A 19878-nucleotide genomic window follows, 5' to 3' on the forward strand; every position below is an offset into this window, starting at 1 on the left:
CACACACACACACAAATACCTTTACAAATGTTTACAGTGGCTAAACTCATGATAGCCAACGTCTGGAAACAACTTTTCAGTAGATAGAATAATGGCTTCCCAAAGAAGTCCTCGTTCTAATTCCTGGGACCTGTGAATATATTACCTTACATGGCAAAAAAAAAAATGTGATAAAATAAAAAAATCTTGGAGTTCCCATCGTGGCTCAGCAGAAACAAATGTGACTAGCATCCATGAGGACGCAGGTTTGATCCCTGGCCTCGCTCAGTGGGTTAAGGATCCAGTGTTGCTGTGAGCTGTGGTGTAGGTCGAAGACTCAGCTTGATCTGGCATTGCTGTGGCTGTGGTGTAGGCTGGCAGCAACAGCTCCAATTTGACCCCTAGCCTGGGAACCTCCATGTGCTGCGGGTGCGGCCCTAAAAAGACAAAAGACAAAAATGAATAAATAAATAATTTTAAAAATTGAAAAATCTTGAGAAAAGGAGATTAAACTAGATTATATACATAAAAGTGACCATAATGCTTTGCAATTCCTCTCATGAAGATAAAGTCAGACTGTGGTATAAGCAGCCATGTCACTTGCTCTATATAACCTGGCAAATTGTACGGTGATAAAGTTTGCTGTGGTGAATTAAAACACTGTAAGAAGTCTCTACTATGTCCTAATTAGAGGGTCACATTATAGATCCCTACAGTTCTGCAGCAAGAGCATACTGTCTGCTACAAATAAAGGATATATTATTTGAAAAGCAACTCCTAGCACACTACTGAATCCTAAAAAGAAATTAAGTGCCATGGGACATTAAGTGAGTAAGAGACCTGTGCCTCCTATCATAAGGTGGATATCTAGTCAGACTCACTAGGTTATAAAGTCAGTTGGAAAAAGCAAATACATCATTCAAAGGAAATGATACATTTGGGATTGGATCATGGCAGGTCTTGAACACACAATAATAAGTTGCACAAAGAAAAGGCCCAGACCCCCACATTTGTACTGAATTGAAGCTTCTCCATCAGTTCACACCCACAGCCTTATAAGGAGCATCCTATGACCAACTGATGAAAGAAGAAAAAACCTGGGCTTAGTTCACAGATGGGCTCAAAATTTTGGTGCAAGCTGAAAATAGACACTGTTGCACTAGAACCCCATTCAGGAGTGGCCTGGAAAGACAGTGACTAGGGCTTCAAAGACAGTGTGTGTAGCACAACCACTATGGAAAACAGTATGAAAGTTCCTTAGAAAACTAAATCTAGAACTGCTATATGATCCAGCAACCTCATTCCTAGGCATATACCTGGATAATACTTTCATTCAAAAAGATACATGCACCCCTATGTTCACTGAAGCATTATTCATAATAGCCAAGACATGGAAACAACCTAAATGTCCATTGATAGATGACTGGATTAAGAAGATGTGGTATGTATACACAATGAAATACTACTCAGCCATAAAAAAGAACAAAATAATGCCATTTGAAGCAATATGGATGGTCTAGAGATTCTCACTCTAAGTGAGGTAAGTCAGAGAAAGAAAGACAAATACTGTATGATATCACTTATATGTGGAATCTAAAATATGGCACAGATAAAACTATCTACAGAACAGAAACAGATTCACAGACATTGAGAACAAATTTGTGGTTGCCAAAAGGGAAGGGAGGGAGTGGGATGGACTTGGGTTTAGCAGATACAAACTATTACATGTAGAATGGATAAGGAGAGTTCTTTCCGTGGCTCAGCAGTTAATGAACCTGACTAGGATCCATGAGACTGTGGGTTCGATCCCTGGCCTCACTCAGTGAGTTAAGGATCTGGTGTTGCCATGAGCTGTGGTGTAGGTCACAGATGCAGCTTGGATCCTGCACTGCTGTAATGTAGGCCAGCAGCTGTAGCTCCAATTTGACCCCTAGCCTGAGAACTTCCATATGCCATGGGTGTGGCCCTAAAAAAAAAAAAAAAAAAAGAATGGATAAGCAATGGGGTCCTGCTGTATAGCACAGGGAACTACATCTAGTCACCTGTGATAGAACATGATGGAGTCATAGACTGAGTCACTTTGCTGTACAGCAGAAATTGACAGAACATTATAAATCAACTATAATTTTAAAATTAAAAAAAATAAGACAGTGTGTGTAGAGCTTCAAACAGTACATCTGGTCATCATCTTGGTATAAAAAGAGAAATGGCCTGAGTAAGAGTATACATATGGACCCCTGAGCAGTAATGAACATCTTATCTGGTTGGTCAGGGGCTTAGAAAGAGAAAATTTGAAGACCCATGGAAGACGCACGTGAATGGACCTAAAGGAGTGGGAACAAAGGGTACGGCTTTTTCCATCACATGCCAATGCCCTCCAATCAACATCCAATGCAGAGGGGGCACTTGACAACCAAGTGGATAAGAAGACTCCTCCAGTAGAGGTCAGCCAACCTCTGTACTTGTCAGCCTCCATGCTTGCACAGTGTGCCCAGGAACAGAGTAGTTGTGCTGGCAGGATTGGAGGCTGTTCATTTATTCAATAAAACAACATGAGCAGAGTCCCTGTTACAGCTCATCGGGTTAAGAACCCAATATAGTGTCCATGAGGATGTGGGTTCAATCCCTGTCCTCGCTCAGTGGGTAAGGATCCAGCGTTGCTATGAGCTGCAGCATAGGTTGCAGATGCAGCTTGGATCCCACATGGCTGTGGCTGTGGCTGTGGCTGTGGCATAGGCCAGCAGCTGCAGCTGATTATATCCCAGCCTAGGAACTTCCATATGCCACGGGTGCAGCCCTAAAAAGAAAAAAGAAAAAACAACAATGACATATGCTCCTTCCTACCAAAGCTCATGTAGCTACTACTGCTGCTGAATGTCAATGCTAAGGCCTTGATCGCTACATCTCAGAAGGAAAACAATGAGTGATTTGGTGGCAAGATGATTATATCAACCTCCTTCCACTCTGCAGAGCCAGCACTTTTTTTTTTTTTTTTTTTTTTTTTTTTTGTCTTTTCTAGGGCCTTACCCACGGCACATGGAGATTCTCAGGCTAGGGGTGGAACCAGAGCTGTAGCTGCCAGCCTACACTAGGGCCACAGCAATGCCAGATCCTTAACCCACTGAGCAAGGCCAGGGATCGAACCCAAAACCTCACAGTTCCTAGTCGGATTCATTAACCATTGAGCCATGATGGGAACTCCCATATGTATTGCATTTTAATATATAAATATTCTACATATTGCTAGTATTGCCTGCCTATAAATACCTTAGCTGACACCACTATTAGTGGACTCATGGAAGGTTTAACTTTTCATCATGGAATCCTGACTAACATCACCTTAGACAAAGCAACTTGCTTTTTGGTGTGAAGTAGATGTGAGGTAGTACATGATTAAAGGATCCACTAGAACTCTCCTAAACTTCATTATACAGAAGCTAGAGGCTTGATCAAATATTGGAATAGCCTCTGTATTCGTTTTCTCTGCTATGCCAGAAATAATTACAAATTTAGTAGCTTAAAACAATACATGTATTATTCCACAGTTCCTATGGGCCAGGAGTCCAGGCACAGCTTACATGGGTCTTCTGTAAGACTGAAATCAAGGTGTCAGCTAGGGCTGGGCTCTTATCCACTGGGCAACTCAACCGGAAAAGCATTTGTTTCCAAGCTTAATCAGTTGTTGCGTGAATTCGTTTCCTGTGGCTGTAGGACTCACAGCAGCTTGTTTCTCCAAAGCTGGCAAGGAGAGGAAGACACACACAGTGAGTCTGCTAGCAAGACTTACATGTTGCAACATAATCTCAGGGGTGACATCCCACTCCCAGAATTGAACCCAGAGTCATTTTTAAAATGTCGATAGAGAAGTAAAAATTATTAATGTTATTAAATATCAACCCTTAGCCCACATTTATTTAAGATTTTGTGTAATAAAATGACAACTATGCACAAAGCACTTCTGCTATACATAGAAGTAAGATGTTAACTCAAGCAAACGGTACAATTGAGTTGTTAGCTGAATTAGCTGATTTTATTATGAGACATGATTTTTACTTAAAAGGAGTGACTAATGGAATTCCCTGGTGGCCTAGAGGTTAAGACTCCACTGTTGTCACTGCTGTGGCTCAGGTCACTCCTGTGGTGCGGTTCAATCCTTGGCCTGGGAATTTTTGTATTAAAAAAAAAAAAAAGAGTGACAACAAATAATCAAAATGTGGTTATTTAGACTTGCATATTTGGCAGACATTCTCAAAAATAAAGTTAGAGTTTGTAACTCTCAAGAAAAACAACTGACAGTATCTGTTGCCAAATACAATACTTGAGTTTATAAGTTAAAATTTGAATTTCGGAAAATTTATATTTACTACCATGGGTTCAACAGCTTTCCAATAATTAAATACATTTCTGGGGAATTCCTGTTGTGGCACAGAGGAAACAAATATAACTAGTACCCATGAGGTTACAGGTTCATTCCCTAGCCTCGTTCAGTGGGTTAGGGATCCGGCGTTGCCATGAGCTGTGGTATCGGTCACAGACACAGCTCAGATCTGCTGTTGCTGTGGCTATGAGCTCTGATTCGACACCTAGCCTGGGAACTTCCATATGCTGCAGGTGCAGCCCTAAAAAGCAAAAACAACACAACAACAAAAAACATTTCTGACAACGATAGTAGTAATATGAGTGAATGTGATTTTTTTTTGATAATACATAATGAAATACGTCAACATTTGGAACCTCAGCATAACTAAATAAACCAGTATTTTTCAGTGATTTAAAAAATTATGCATGGTTAAAAGATTCATTTGAAGTGAAAGATAGACCAATGAATTTTAATATAGTAAGTACAAAAAGTTCAAAAATTTTATATTCCACATTGCAAGAAACTACCACTTGTAAAGTTTTGGTATATTATAAAACAATTTGTTAAACTCCACAATTACTTGAAAAGGTTATTAAGATACTCTTCCCTTTTCTTTTCATAGGCTGTATATCTATGTGAGACTGGGTTTTTTTCATATACTTCAACCAGAACAATAAATTTGGAAGAGAATGATAACCAATCTGTCTTCTATTAAGTGTGCCTTTACTGTAGGGGTACCTTAGGCTTAATAAATAAATAAAGTGTGAGGCTTGCAGGGTCTCTACTGATAACCTGACTATTCAGTGAGGTCCCTCCTCTCTGTATGGATGAAACTTGAATGTTTCCTAGTGCCATGTGGGCTTTGGGACTGGTTCACCATATACTTCCCTGGCAGGTGTTCTTTGCCTAGCCTCCTAGAAAATTAACTTAAACATGTGCAGACCATTATTCAGCCAAAGATGAAAAGGGATTGCTCTGAAGATTTCTGGAGTTCCTTCTCTGCATATCTCTATCCTACACAACAGGGACTGGCAAACTTTTGTAAAGGGACAGACAGTAAATATTTTAGGATTTGCAGGCTACACATGGACTTTGACACATATATTTTTTTTTAATGGCCACTTCCTCGGTATACAGAAGTTTCCAGACCAGGGATTGAATTCAAGCTGCAGCTGTGACCTATACCACAGCTGCAGCAATGCCAGATCTTTTAACTCACTTCAGCAGGCTGGGGATCTAACCTTCACCTTCTCAGTGACCCGAGCTGCTGCAGTAGGATTCTTAACCAACTGTGCCACAGAGGGAACGCCCACATATTCTTTTTTAAAACAACACTTTAAAAATGTGCAAATCATTCTTAGATCTGTACAAAAACAGGCTGTGTCTGGAACTGGCCCACAAACCATAGTTTACCAAACCCTGCTCTACAGTATTCTGACCTGCACACTCCAGATGCCTAGCCTTTCCAAATTCTAATCTCGGTCTCCTTAACTTCATGATATCATCATGTTCTGTTCAGGTTTCTCTCCCTGTGCTACCTGAAAATTGCCTCTGCTTAGGAAGCCAGGACAATGACAGGGTTTACCTCACCTGTGATCCTCTCTCCAGGATCACTATCCTATGCTGCCTATTGTCCTGATGTCTAAAACTTATTTATTCTGTTTATAATGGGAAATTGAGTTCCACACTAGATATTCCTTCATTGCCCTACGATATAACTTTGAGGTTTTTTGTTTTTTTTTTTTTTTTTTTTTTTTTAAGTAACAGAAAGCTTAGGCTGATCTCTACATCTCTTGGTGTCCTAAAATGTCCACCTCATCACTTTTTTTATTTTTAAAAAAAGCCTAATTCAAAGTCTGCAGTTTGGAGTTCCCATTGTGGCTCAGTGGTTAACGAATCCGACTAGGAACCAAGGAATGGCAAAAAAAAAAAAAAAAAAAAAAAGACAAAAAGTCTGCGGTTAGCTCTGGTTTTGACAAATTCCTAATAAAATCTGGTAATAGAGAGATTTCCTGCCGTGGCTCAGCAGAAACGAATCTGACTAGCATCCGTGAAGACTCAGGTTCAATCCCTGGCCTCATTCAGTGGGTTAAGGATCTGGTGTTGCCATGAGCTGTGGTGTAGGTTGCAGACACAACTCAGATCTAGTGTTGCTGGGGCTGTGGTGTAGGCCAGGAGCTACAGCTCCAATTCAACTCCTAGCCTAGGAAGCTCAATATGCCATGGGTGTAGCCCTAAAAAAAAAAAAAACTCCTTGGTGATTCCCTACTTTTCCTATCTCCCTTGCTTTGGAATATCTGACTTTCTTCGAGAGGCAGTCACTTAGAGATGTAGAGAAGGAAAAAGTTTAGAGAGTTTGGAAATCTTTGTCCTTGTTTTCTCATTACTACTCTGGCTACTTTTGACACAAGTGCTTAGTAGTTTGAGCCCTGGATGTCAATGGTTCATGTATACATAGATTCATTTTATGTTTTGGTTTATAATATCAATTTTCAAAGTAACTTGACCAAATTACACTCCTACCATCAGTGTATGAGTCTTTCTATAATCCCCATTCTTCTCAACAGTTGTTGCCACAGTTCTCATTTTTTCCCATTCAGTAGGCATAAAATTATATCTTGTTATGGTTTTCATTTGCATTTCCCTGAAGTTGAGTGTATTTTCATATTTTACTTATCATTTGTGCCTTCTTCCTATAAAATGTTTGTTCATAACATCTACCCTATTTTCCTTTATTATTATTATTATATCATCATCAGCTGTGCCTGTGGAAGTTCCCAGGCCAGGGATCGAATTTGCACCACAGCAATGACCCAAGCCACAGCTGTGACAACACCAGATCCTTAACCCACTGAGCTACCAGGGGACTCCAATATCTACCCAATTTTATATTTGAGCTGTTGTGGGGTTTGTTTTTTGTTTGTTTGTTTTTGTCTTTTTGCCTTGCTCAGTGGGTTAAGGATCCATGACCTGTGGTGTAGGTTGCGGACACGGCTCAGATCCTGTGTTGCTGTGGCTGTGGTGTCGGCTGGTGGCTACAGCTCCGATTCAACCCCTAGCCTGGGAACCTCCATATGCCACGGCAGCGGCCCCAGAAATGGCAAAAAGACAAAAAAAAAAAAAAAAAAAGAAAAAGAAAAGAAATAGCAATCCATCACTTACGTTTTTTTAAAAAAAGCCTTCCCCAACATGGGTTTTAAAGATATTGTCCTGTATCTTCTTCTAAAATGTTAAAGTTTTGTTGTACCCTGGTGGTCTACCAGTTAAAGGACCTGGCATTGTCACTGTTGTGGCTCATGTCACTGCTGTGGCATGGGTTCAGTCCCTGGCCTGGGAACCTAAGCATGCCAGGGGCACAGACAAAATAAATAAATAAACAAATAAATAAAGACATTAATTGCATAATGATAAACAAAATCCTAAATATGTTAGGATTCTAAGTGGGGCTAACAATAGATCTTCAAAATTTAGAGTGAGGGGAAAAGGACATTCTAACCACAATTAGAATTTGGAAATTTTACATGTCTTTCGTAATTGATACCAAAAGTATGGAGAGAACCAGAAAATATATATAAAATGTATAAAACCCTATCAATAAATTAGATCTGACATTTATAGAAAACTCTATTCCAGAAACAACAGAACATACCTTTGAGTGTACATGGAACATATACCAAGATAGAGCATATTATGGGCCATTAAAGAAATGGTAGCAAATTTAAAAGAACTAAAACTGTACAAAACATGTCTTCAGATTGTAACAGTATTAAACTAGAAACCAATAGTAGAAAAATATCTTGAAAATTGCCAAATGTTTGGAAAAATTTTAAAACTTTGATTTTGGACATCCAGAATGGCTGTGTGAGGGAACTCATTTGATTCTCTCTCTAGAGAAAAAGCTATTTAGCTGGTGGAAATTATTAAAAAAAAAATTGGGAGTTCCCATCATGGCTCAGTGGAAATGAATCCAACCAGGAACCCTGAGGTTGCGGGTTCGATCCCTGGCCTCACTCAGTGGGTTAAGGATCCAGCATTGCCGTGAGCTGTGCTGTAGGTCACAGATGTAGCTCGGATCTGGCGATGCTGTGGCTGTGACATAGGCTGGCAGCTGTAGCTCCAATTAGACCCCTAGCCTGGGAACCTCCATATGCTGTGGGTGCAGCCCTAAAAAAACAAAAAAAAATAATACTTTTTAAAATTTTAAAAATTAAAAAAAACATTTAAATTCCCTGGAAATTGTCCTAAGGGTATAAAGAATTTGAGAAATAGTTATGTAAGAAAATCTGCATAATCTTGGTAAGAACCAAGAGTTCTTGGCAAGAGTCTATGGCATTTGAGCCACAACCAACTGCCATCCCTAGCTTCATATTATGGAACTCTATTCTGGGCAAGTGACCAAGATGATGGGGTCTCCCTCTTCACCCCAGGAGAAGCAGAGAGCTGATGTCTTTCATTCTCCCAAGTTCTTCTGCAAAAGCTCTTTTCTAGCAGGCATGACCAAGAGGACTAGAACTTCCTTCCCTCACTCAGCCCCTACTCATAGGGCAGAAACTCTACCCTAAGCACAACAGGCTAAGAATCCTAGGTCTTCAATTGCCCAATCCCAGCTCACTCACAGAGCAGAGGTTCCACGGGAGGGGCAAGTAAGATACTATGTCTCTCCCCATTGCCCACTTATAGAAGAGGAGCTTCACTCCAGGAGAAGGTGGCTGCCATCCCCACCCCTACTCTGATGCAATAATACCAACATTCTGCCCAGGAGGATAGGCAGGCTGAAAGGAGAAGTGCTCTGCAATTCTGCTTAAAATAAGTGAATTTATTTGGAAAAGATGATGAAGAAATTCATGCCTAACGGAGTTTTTACGAAGAGAGATCTTCCCAGTGAGCAATTAAGAGAGGGTCAGCAGCTCCATGATAGTAGCAGCAAAAAGTTAAATAACAGACTAACCAGAAGATTAACAGAGAAAATCAGAGAAAGAGGTAGCCAAGAGGAGTTCTCCTGGGATCATATTCGTCCCTAGGGGTCTAAAACACTGTGCAGGAGTTCCCATCATGGCTCAGCGGTTAACGAATCTGACTAGCATCCATGAAGACGCAGGTTCAATCCCTGGCCTTGCTCAGTGAGTTAAAGATCTAGTGTTGCTGTGAGCTGTGGGATAGGTCACAGTGGCAGCCGAGATCCTGCCTTTCTGTGGTTGTGGCATAGGCCAGCAGCTACAGCTCCAAGTCAACCCCTAGCCTGGGAACCTCCATAAGCCGCGGATGCAGCCCTGAAAAGCAAAAAATAAAAGTAAAACTAAAATTAAAAAAAAAAAAACAACACTATGCATGCACAACACAGGAAGAATAAGAGCATGAAGTAGAGCAGATTTAAATGCATTTCCCAAACCAAACACAGATCTACGAGCAAAGGGCAGAAACCTGTTGGTTCAACGGATTTAAGGACAACCTCTGACCAAACACTGACTGCACATTGAGTTTCTCTGACCCAAGGGCAACTCCCAATAAGCGCAGATTAAAAGTAAAATCAAACTCATCCCTAATAGGCAGTACACATACCCATGGCAATGTCTTCTTAGGAGTTAATGGATAAGGAATTTCCAAGTTTTTAAGTCCCTGATTGAATATGTGGGGGGAAAGGTAAATTTCCTAAATTATGAAAGCAGTCTCCAAGACACATACACATTTCCAATGATAAATAGCAAAAATAAAACTGACCAAAGGGGCTTATACCCAACCATCAGCCAATGAGGGTCTTATGCTGACCCAGGGGTTAACTCTAGGATGCCAGGCTAAACTATAAAAATAAGGGGAAGGGAGTTCCTGTTGTGGTTTAGTGGTAATGAAATTGTCTAGTATCCATGAGGACATGGGTTCAATCCCTGGTCTCACTCAGTGGGTTAAGGATCCAGTGAGCTGTGGTGTAGGTCACAGATGCTGCTGGGATCTCATGTTGCTATGGCTGTGGCTGTGGCCAGCAGCTGCAGCTTCCATTCAACCCCTAAGCCTGGGAACTTCCATATGCCGTGTGGGCGCAGCCTTAAAAAGAAAAAAAAAATCTTTGCCTGTTTAAGTCACTATCCCCTTCATTTTAGTGTGCATTATGCATTAACTAGATCCCCTTAGAAGACATAGGAGTACCTACTTGCCACAAGGAAAGCAATTTACTTCTGGCAGCAGGAGGCAGCTCCTTAGGAGGTAACATTCCTTTCTCAATTCTGTAAGGGGTCACAATAACCCACTACTCACCTTGTTGGACAATGTAAACTGTCAGTCATGTGACTTTGATGTATAAACCTTTGTCTCAAAAACTTACAAAACTGTGCCTTGACCTTGAACAGATGGAACAGTCCTCAGGACTTCTGAAAGACTATCCTCCTGGGTTGTCCTCAGGTTGGCTCAAATAAAATTTTCCAGTTCTTTCCTAGAAAATTTTCAACAAAAAAGGACACCAGAAAGTTTAACCAATACACAGGAAAAGAAGCAGGTAAGAGAAACTCTGTGAGGCCCTATGTGTTAGACATAATAGACAAAACTTCAAACTAGTTTTTTTAAATATGTTCAAAGAAGAAACATATGTCATCTAAGCTGAGACTGGGACGCATATGGCAAAATTTAATACCCTTTCCTAATTTAAAAAAATCAGTAAATTAGAAATAGAAAAGAAAGAAACTTCCTCCATATGATGAAAGCCTAAGAAAAACCCACAATAGGAGTTCCTATTGCGACACAGCAGAAACAAACCCAACTAATATCCATGAGGATGCAGGTTCGATTCCTGGTGTCGCTCAGTGGGTTAAGGATTCAGCATTGCCATGAGCTGTGGTGTAGGTTGCAGATATGGCTCAGATCTGGCGTTGTTGTGTCTGTGACATAGGCTGGCAGCTGCAGCTCCAATTCGACCCTTAGCTTGGGAACTTCCATATGCCACAGGTGCAGCCCTAAAAAGCAAAAGGAAGAAAGAAAGACCCACAATGAACATCATACTAACTGACCAAAAACTAAAGGCCTTTCCCTAAGATCAAGAATATGACAAGGATGCCCACTTTCACCACTCTCTTCAATGCAGTATTGAAAGCTATAGCCAGCCAATTAGGCAAAATAAATGCACTCAAATTGGAAAGGAAGGAGTAAAATTCTCTGTTCACCTGATGTTATATAGAAAACCCTAGGAGTTCCCATCATGGCTCAGTGGAAACAAATCTGACTAGGAACCATGAAGTTGCGGGTTCAATCCCTGGCCTTGGCCAGTTAAGGATTTGGCGTTGCTGTTAGCTGTGGTGTAGGTCGCAGACTTGGCTTGGATCTGATGTTGCTCTGGCTGTGGTGTAGGCTGACAGCTGTAGCTCCAATTAGACCCCTAGCCTGGGAACCTCCATATGCCGCAACTGCAGCCCTAAAAAGACAAAAAAGACAAAAAAAAAAAAAAGAAAAGAAAAGAAAGAAAACCCTAAAGAGTCCACACAAAAAAAATGGTAGAGATAATAAACAAATTGAGAGAAGTTGCAGGATACAAAATCAACATCCAAATATTTGTTGCATTTCTATACACTAACAGTGAACATCAAAAAGAAAATTAAGCAAAAAACTAACCAGAAATGAATGACAGACTCAAATGTCAAACCAAAAACTATAAAACTCTTAGAAAAGACTATAAGGGAAAACCTTTGTAATCTTGAAGTAGGTAAATATATCTTAATAAGACACAAAAACAACTGATAGGAAAAAATTGATAAATTGGACTTTATCAAAATTTTAAAATTTTGCTCTTTGAAAACTACTATTAAAAGGATGAAAATTTAGGAGTTCCCATTGTGGCTCATCATCCGTGAGGATGCAAGTTCGATCCCTGTCCCCACTTAGTGGAATAAGGATCCGGTATTGCCGTGAACTATGGTGTAGGTTGCAGATGTGGCTTGGATCCTGCATTGCTGTGGCTGTGGCATAGGCCAGCAGCTGCAGCTCTGATTCAACCCCTAGCCTGGGAACTTCCATGTGCCACGGGTATGGCCCTAAAAGACAAAAAAAAAAAAAAAAAAAAAAAAAAAAAAAAAAAAAAAATTTCAACAAGGGTGTCAGAAACATTCAATGGAAAAAGGATGGTATTTTTCATAAATTAGGCTGTTAAGACTATATATCCACATGCAATAGAATGAAGTTAGACCTTACATCATATGCAAAAATTAACTCAAAATGGATCAAGGACTTCAACGTAAAAGCTGAAACTATAAAAACAGGAGAACAACTTCATGAGATTCGATTTGGTGATCATTTCTTGGATATGACTTCAAAAGCACAGATGCAAAAGAAAAAAATAGATAAACTGGTCTTCATCAAAATGAGCAGCTTTTGTGCTGCAAAGAACACTATCAGTAAAGCGCAAGATAATCCACAGAATGGAAGAAAATATTTACAAATCTTATATCTGATATGGGATTAATATCAGGAATACATAAAGGACCCCTACGATGCATCACCAAAACCCAAAAAGCCCAAGTTCAAAAATTGCAAAGAAACTGAACAGACATTTCTCCAAAGAAGATACACAAATGGCTAGTAAGCACATGAAAAGATACACAACATCACTAGTCATTAGGGAAATACAAATCAAAACCACAATAAGACACTACTTCACATTCATTATAATGATTAAAAATAAACAACCCAAAATCAACAACACCCAAAATAACAAATGTTGGTAAGGATGAGAAGAAACTGAAACCTTGTGCACTGTAGAGAGAAGAGAGGAAGGAAAGAGGGGAGAGTAGAGAGGCAAGCAGAAGAGGAGGGAAGGGAGGGAAGGAAAGGAAGAAACTGAGCTATACATATAGGCAGGATGCACACAATGCATCATTTGTGGAAGATGTAATTGCCTTCTAAAATAAATTCAAGCAAACCAACTGAAAAATTAATAAAACTATAAGAGAATAAACTAAGAAGGCTAGGGGAAAAGATCAATATACAAAATCAATAATTTTCTATCCTGCAGCAATAATAAATTAGAAAATGTAACAGAAAAAAAAAAAGATATTCCATTGAAGACAGCCACACACATTTTTAGAAAAATACCTAGAAATTGGAACAAGACTCTCTGTACCATCTGCCCGGATTCCTCTGACCCTTTCTTATCAGTCTCCTCCTCACTCACAGGACTTAACCCTACTGGCCTCCTTGATGTGCCTCACTAGCTCCTGCCTCTGGCCTTTGCACTGGCTGTTCTCTCTGCCCCCGGATTTCCACATAGCCCATTTCTTCACCTCCTGGGTCTACACCAGGATCACTAAACTTTTTCTGTAAAGGGTCAGACAGTAAAGATCTGCAGAACTGAGATTATGCAGGCATTATAACAAGAGAGAAAATGAATTTCTACAAAATGTTTATTGATGAAATTAAAAATATAATCAGAACTGGGGACTGCTTTTGTTTTGGTTTTGGTTTGGGGTAATACAGGTTTACAAAGAAGAATGGAATTCTTTTAAGGGAATAACATCTAGTGTCCCCTACATGGAATTGATTACAAATGCTCTTCTATAAACACTATTCTCAAGAGTTCCCATTGTGGCTCAGCGGAAACAAAACTGACTAGTTTCCATGAGAATGCAGGTTCAATCCCTGGTCTCAATCAGTGGGTTAAGAATCTGGCATTGCCATGAGCTGTGGTGTAGGTCACAGACGCAGCCTGGGTTCCAAATTGCTGTGGCTGTGGTGCAGGCTGACAGCTGCAGCTCTGATTTGACCTAGCCTGGGAACTTCCATATGCCTCAGGTGTGACCCTGGAGAGGGGTACAATGAAACTATTTTCAGCTAAGATGTGGTAAGCCAGATCTGGTCTCTACTCAAATGTCACCTCCTCAGTGTACCATTTCTAGGACACCCTCTCAAAAAGTATGCTCCCTACTCTGTCCTCTTGATCCCCTTTGTCCTCTAATTTTCTCTGTAGCACTTCTCACAATCTGAAATACTATATATTTTACTCACGTATATATGTGCCACCTTCCCCTTCCACATGTAAACTTTCTGTGGACAGGGTTTTTGTCTGTCTTGTCACTGATGATTCCTAGCATCTTGAACATACCTGGCACATAGTAGGCACTCAATAAACATGTGGTGAATGAATGAATGAATACACAGAATTCCAGTGAAGAGAGAATGAGTTAATACTGACAAGTACTCGGAGGATTGCCTGGCACATGCTGTGCTCAGTAAGCGTTAGTCACTGTTATTGTTTCTTTCAGGAGCGGCCCCAAGCAACCGGTAAGTGCAGGTCCCAAAGCAAACAAAATCTTCCAGACACCAGACACGTCCACCGCCTGCCTACCTGCCTGCTGCACCTCCTCTCCTGTCTCCCAGCTCCCCGTTTCCTGGCCTCTGCCCCTCCGTTGGACCTGTGTCCAGCTCTGGCTGTCTTTGTCCCTCAGTTACAAACAGGGCTTCAGGACCAGTTCCTAGGGCTCCTCACCCCCCACAGTGCCTCCAGCAGAGTCCCCACTCACTACCAGAGATGCCTGGTTCCACTCTCCATTCTGTCCCCCACCCCACCCCTTCATTGCCTAAAGATTCTGGTTCCCTAACTGTACCTCACTCAGCATCTCCTCCTCTGGAAAGCCTTTCTTGACACCCTTCCCCAACGGTGGGTGTCTCCAGAGTCACCTACGCTGACACTGTCATACTGCTAGGACATCTGTGATGCCCCATTCTCCTGGGAAGTCCTTTGCCTACCTCCTCAATTCTGCCTCAGGAAGCCCAGGGCCAATCCTTGGCCTCTTACCTCGGAAGAGTCCCTCTCTCCTGCCCTCTGGAAATTACTTGTTCCTCGGGTCCATCTGCTCTCCCTCCCTGTCCCCTAACGCCACAAGAGCCCTGTCCTACAGTAGAGAAAATGAGAGGTGATAGGTTAAGCAGTTTGCCAGGAGCACACAATGAGGCAGGAGGAAAGCGGGACCCTGGGCAGGGCTGAGGAGGGGTGCTGGCAGTACTGGCCTGGGGTACACAACACTGCAGACAGACGGACAGATTTTTGTATGAGCCAGCATCTGAGCTGGGACTGAAAACCATACTCCTCCTCTCTGCCCAACTTCTCCACAAGGCGTCAGGGGCTCGCCCCGAGCCGGCTCCCCCTCCCTGGCCCACTGCCAGCCGTCATCCCGGTGAGGTCAGCCACGGGCCCGCGATTTCGGGGAAATACCAGCTCCTTATTAAAAACAGGCGGTGGTCAGGCCCCTGCTGCTTTCCCAGTAGAAACTAGGGTGTCTGTTCCAAGAGGAACAAGAAAGGGCAGGGCCTAGTCAGGGCCAAAGCGGGAGCCTGAGAGGCAGTACCTGGTGGAGGGTCCAGGGAACTGGGGGTGAGGTGGAGGTGGGATCTGAGGTTTTGGCGAGGGCGGCCAGGGAGGGGACCGCCGCCCAGAGGAACACTGGGCCAGGACCTGGAAAGCGCGCGGAGCAGACAGGGTAGCCTTCGCGGCAGCTCAAAACCAGCTCCGAACTAGAGCAAGCGGGCACAGCCCCAAGAAAACTGGCGGGTGTGCTAAGCCCCGCCCCTTCCGGGGGCAGCCCTCACCCACCGCCCGCGACCATAGCGGTCCTCGCGCCAGCACCTCTCGAGGCCGCTGACCCCTGCAGGGGGCGCCAGAGGGCCGTCCTCTGCGCTCCGAGGTCCGGCCGCCGGGCATCTGGAGCGCGTTAGGCTTGGGCGGCCGGCGGCAGCGTGAGCTCATCCCGGCCGGCCCACTGCGGTTTCCAGGCGCGGCGGAGGGAGCAGAACACAGAAGCGCCGCGCCGCGGGTCTCGGGGGAGCGCGGCGGGAGCAGGACTCCTCCCGGGATGTGGGTGTGAGCCGGGAGGCGGCAGCAGTGTGTGTGTCACTGGCGAGTCGCCGAAGGAGGGCGGGCCCTGGGAGCCGGCCGCCAGCGTGCGTCTCTGTGTGTCACCCTGTCATGGCTTGTGAGGGTGCGTGTGTCCCCGTGGGGGAAACCTTGTGTATGGTGAGTTATGAGTAGCATACATCCCAGCACATACTCCACGTTTTTCAGAAAAGAAGGCTGAATGCATGTGAGGGAGAGGGCCAGCTGGGTGATACAAGGCTGAGACTCCTGGATCCCCCTCCCTCAACCTGTGTCTGTGAGTGTGTGTGCGCGCGAGAGCGGCCGGCCGGCCCATCGTGTCCCGGTGCCCGGGTCAGTGCTGGGGATGGCGGGGGGGGGGGGGGGGGGGTATCTCCCTTCCCTCCCCCAGGAAACACTCTTTCTGGTCACTGCCCCACCCCCATCTCAGCTGGCCCTCAGCATGCTCTTCCTTCAGGAGGCAGGGAGAGACTCTGTCACACTAGGGTCCTGGCTAACAGTGGCACACACCTGAGTACAGACCTGCACATGAAGCACACACTGGCATGCAAATAAGAGACACCCTCCTGTTGGTGGCACTCCAAGTTGGGAGAGCCAACAGACAAGTTGCAAAGGTTTTGGAGAGGCCTCTTGGTGAGATGCCCCAGCCCATGCATCTTAGGGGCTCCAGCTTCCTGAAATGGGCCCCTGAGTGTATTGCGCAGGATGTAAAGGACCTTGGGATCCTGGGATTCCCAGGGCCAGGAGTCAGGGTGAGGACACTGTGGGCAACACCAAACACAGTGTGGGGAGCTGGGGTACCTCTGAGCATCCAAGACTCCCCCAACCCATCAGACTGTTCCCTACTTTGGGCCCTCACCTTATGGACCTACCATCCTAGCTTTGGGTAGTCGTAGCCCCAGCTGTTCTGGAGACCTCAAGGAGGTGGCCCAGCACCTGCCAGCCTTCCTGGCTGGGCTTGAAACATCCTCCTCCCCTCACACCACAGCTGGCTGTGGGCAGAGGCTCTGAGACAAGGACCTTGCCTACAGGATGGGGCCAGGAGTCTGTCACCCTCCTCACCAGCTATTGCTCCTGGGACCCAAAGCACACATCTGCAGGGGGCCGGTGATGCTGGGGCTTGCTAAGAGCTTGGGCCTCCGTAACCCCATTGTGTTCCCACCTGTGAAACAGAGAGAACACTGCCCTGGCTAGGCCCCTGCGAGGAGTGTAAACTCTAAAGGGAGGTGCATGTACTGTAACCACAAGGTTCCTCAGCTCCCAAAACACTGGAGCAAGCTGGGTGAAAGATTTTTTTAACTGGAATGACTCTGGTTTGCATAACCAGAGCCTACAAATTACTTAGCAAAACATGTTTGCTTTTTAATTAACATGTGCTTGAAAAACAATGGTTTTAATTAAAGAGGGTAGGGGAGAGAAGGGATGGTGGGGAAGAATATTTCAAGCTCTGAGGACTGGGCCAGACTTCTTAAAAATAAAATGGGAGGCTTGCCCCAAGCCGGCCAAGGCTGGGAGTTCAGGATCCTTGGGGAGCCCCAGGAACATCCCTACCTGACTCCACCCCTCCACAGCTCCTTAGCTAAGAATTTACCCTTTTTGCTGACAGTTTAATTACTCACTTACCCACTGTTCCTTGGGCCCCTCTGGGAAGGAGTGGCTTTTTTAGAAAGCAGGCTTGGGGAGGGGATGAATGGGGGTCCACCAGACAGAGGGAACAGCATGAGTGAGGACCCAAGAGTGCAGGCGTTGTTGGGGAGTAATTAAATTTACTAGGGAGGGAGAGAGAGGAGGTGGGGGGAGGTGACCCATAAAAAAGCCAGATCCCCCAGACTGGTGGACTGGAGAGGTAGAGATGGAACCAGAGCCCGTGAGGGGTAAGGGGTTGTACTGTGCTGGGCCCAAGAACATAGGGGTGGAAGGGGGTGAGGCACAGGGAATAGCGGGATTGGCAGAGGAAGGCAAAGGGCTGTGGAGCTGGGAAACAAGAGGTGGCCCTGGGGCCTGGGGCATTGGGGGTCAGATGCTGATGGATTCTGTGAATTTGACCAATCCAGCAGGGGGCAGTGTTGACCCCACCATCCTGCTGGCAAGAAACACTTCACCTACGTGGTAAGTACTCAGTAAATGCTTGAAGAAGGGCGAGGATCAGGAGATGATCCATCCAAATCAGCCACACTTCCTCCCCTTTCTGACCTTTTGGGGCCAGCACTAGGGTGCAGCCTGGGATCAGAGGTAAGGGGCGGGGAATGGGACAGGATGCTCACCCCTTTGCCCGTGCAGACAAAGCGAGACTGAAAGGAAGCTTCTGGGGAGTGAGAGCACCCCCAGGGGTCAGGTTAGGTGACCTCAAACCCTCAGCTCCCAGTGTCCCACCCAGGACCCTGTTTCTCATTAGGGGCCTTCTAGCCTTCCCAGCCAGCACCCCCACATGAAACGTGCCTCCTTGTACTTAATTCATTATGTGCAGAGTAGGAGGTCCAGCAGGCGGGAGTTGTTTTTTCCCCTGAGCTCAGACATTCCTTGCTTTATTATTCTCCACATTTCAAAGCAACTGTCGCCTCCCCCCACCACCCCCAGCCCAAAGCTCAGAGTCCAGAAGGGGCCTCTCCAGGGCTCAGAATACCAGAGGTTCCCACACCTCCAGCCCAGCACAGGAGGGAAACTGAGACTCAGAGAAGAAGCCCTAGGGCAACCTGCAGGGACCTCCCACTCCCATACCACTACCTTCCTTGTCCGGATTTACCCTCTCCAGGCCACCTTCCACACAGGTGACCTCAGGACTCTCTACAATACAGAGCCAGCCCTTCCCTCCCTGCTTCTGGATCAGGTGCACTGGGATCGTCCTCAGGGCCCTAACAAATGGAGCCCCAACTGCATCAGCAGCCTGACAGAGGGCAAGGCCCATCCTGGAGCAAAGTGTCAACCTAGAAAATAGCAGGGCTGGGGTCAGCCTAGTGAATCACAGAGGGATCAAGTCAGGGAAAAAATAGTTCTAAGGGCCTGATTTCTTAGAACTAGAGAGAGGCCTGGCCAGATTTCTGTCTTATGTCGGCCGAGCTGCCTCCACAGGGAGTGAGCTCCCTGTTGCTGGGGATGTTCAAGCAAGCAGCAGCTCTTCAGACTTGCCCTGGAAAAGACGTTGGCGCAGGTGTCTGAGGCCCCTTCCTGCCTGACTTTGAGGTCAGAGTCAGGCTGGCAGGCACAGTACCTGCTCCAGATGAATGGAATTAGAGGTCCCTCTCTGCTCACGCAGGTCTGAAAACACAGACCATGGCACAAGGACAGGAGACCTGGGAGCTGCGCTAGGGTCAGAGTAGAACCCAGCCAAGCCACTTCCTTGTTAGTTCCCTACAAGCTCTCGGCACCTGGTGACGTGCTGGGGGCACAGTGGATGTGCCATCACTGTGTACTGATGAGTTAAATGGGCTCTGACCTCAGCCCTAGAGTTAGGGGAGGAAGGTAGCCTGCAGGGGCTAGGGCCTCCCTTTAGGAGAGGGACTCCGACCACCCAGGAAACTGAGACAGGAGCCCAAGTGGAGCAGGCAACCTAGGGGTGCAGGGCACTGATTTTTCATGATCCCTTGACACTCTATAACCATTTTGCCCCTGCTGACCCTACAGCCAGGCCTGTCCGCCCTGTGTACAAGGCCTGATGGCTAGATCCTCAGGTGCCCAGAATGGTAGAAGTGGCACTGTG

General features: G+C 44.9%; 1 protein-coding gene across 4 annotated transcripts in view; it reads right to left on the bottom strand.

The window, feature by feature from the left end:
* LOC100516643 (serine protease 44) overlaps positions 1 to 15855 on the bottom strand; it is a 30603-nt gene extending 14748 nt beyond the window's left edge. The window contains exons 1-3 of one of the 4 annotated variants that reach the window (XR_014823138.1): positions 15658 to 15855; positions 10656 to 10763; positions 2500 to 3717 (exon numbers count right to left, since the gene is read on the bottom strand). The gene's annotated coding sequence lies outside the window, so the exon portion shown is untranslated. Of the gene's footprint in view, positions 1 to 2499; positions 3718 to 6072; positions 6242 to 8311; positions 10764 to 15657 lie in introns of those variants that run through there. The other 3 variants (XR_002337514.2, XR_014823140.1, XR_014823141.1) reach the window with 3 other exon arrangements.
* Between the last annotated feature and the right edge of the window lie 4023 nt (positions 15856 to 19878).

This window comes from Sus scrofa, chromosome 13 (genome assembly GCF_054392235.1).
Source record: "Sus scrofa isolate SSC_HxYL_T2T_F1_AM1 chromosome 13, Sscrofa_HxYL_maternal_Yorkshire_Landrace_v2.0, whole genome shotgun sequence".
Lineage (NCBI taxonomy): Eukaryota > Metazoa > Chordata > Mammalia > Artiodactyla > Suidae > Sus > Sus scrofa.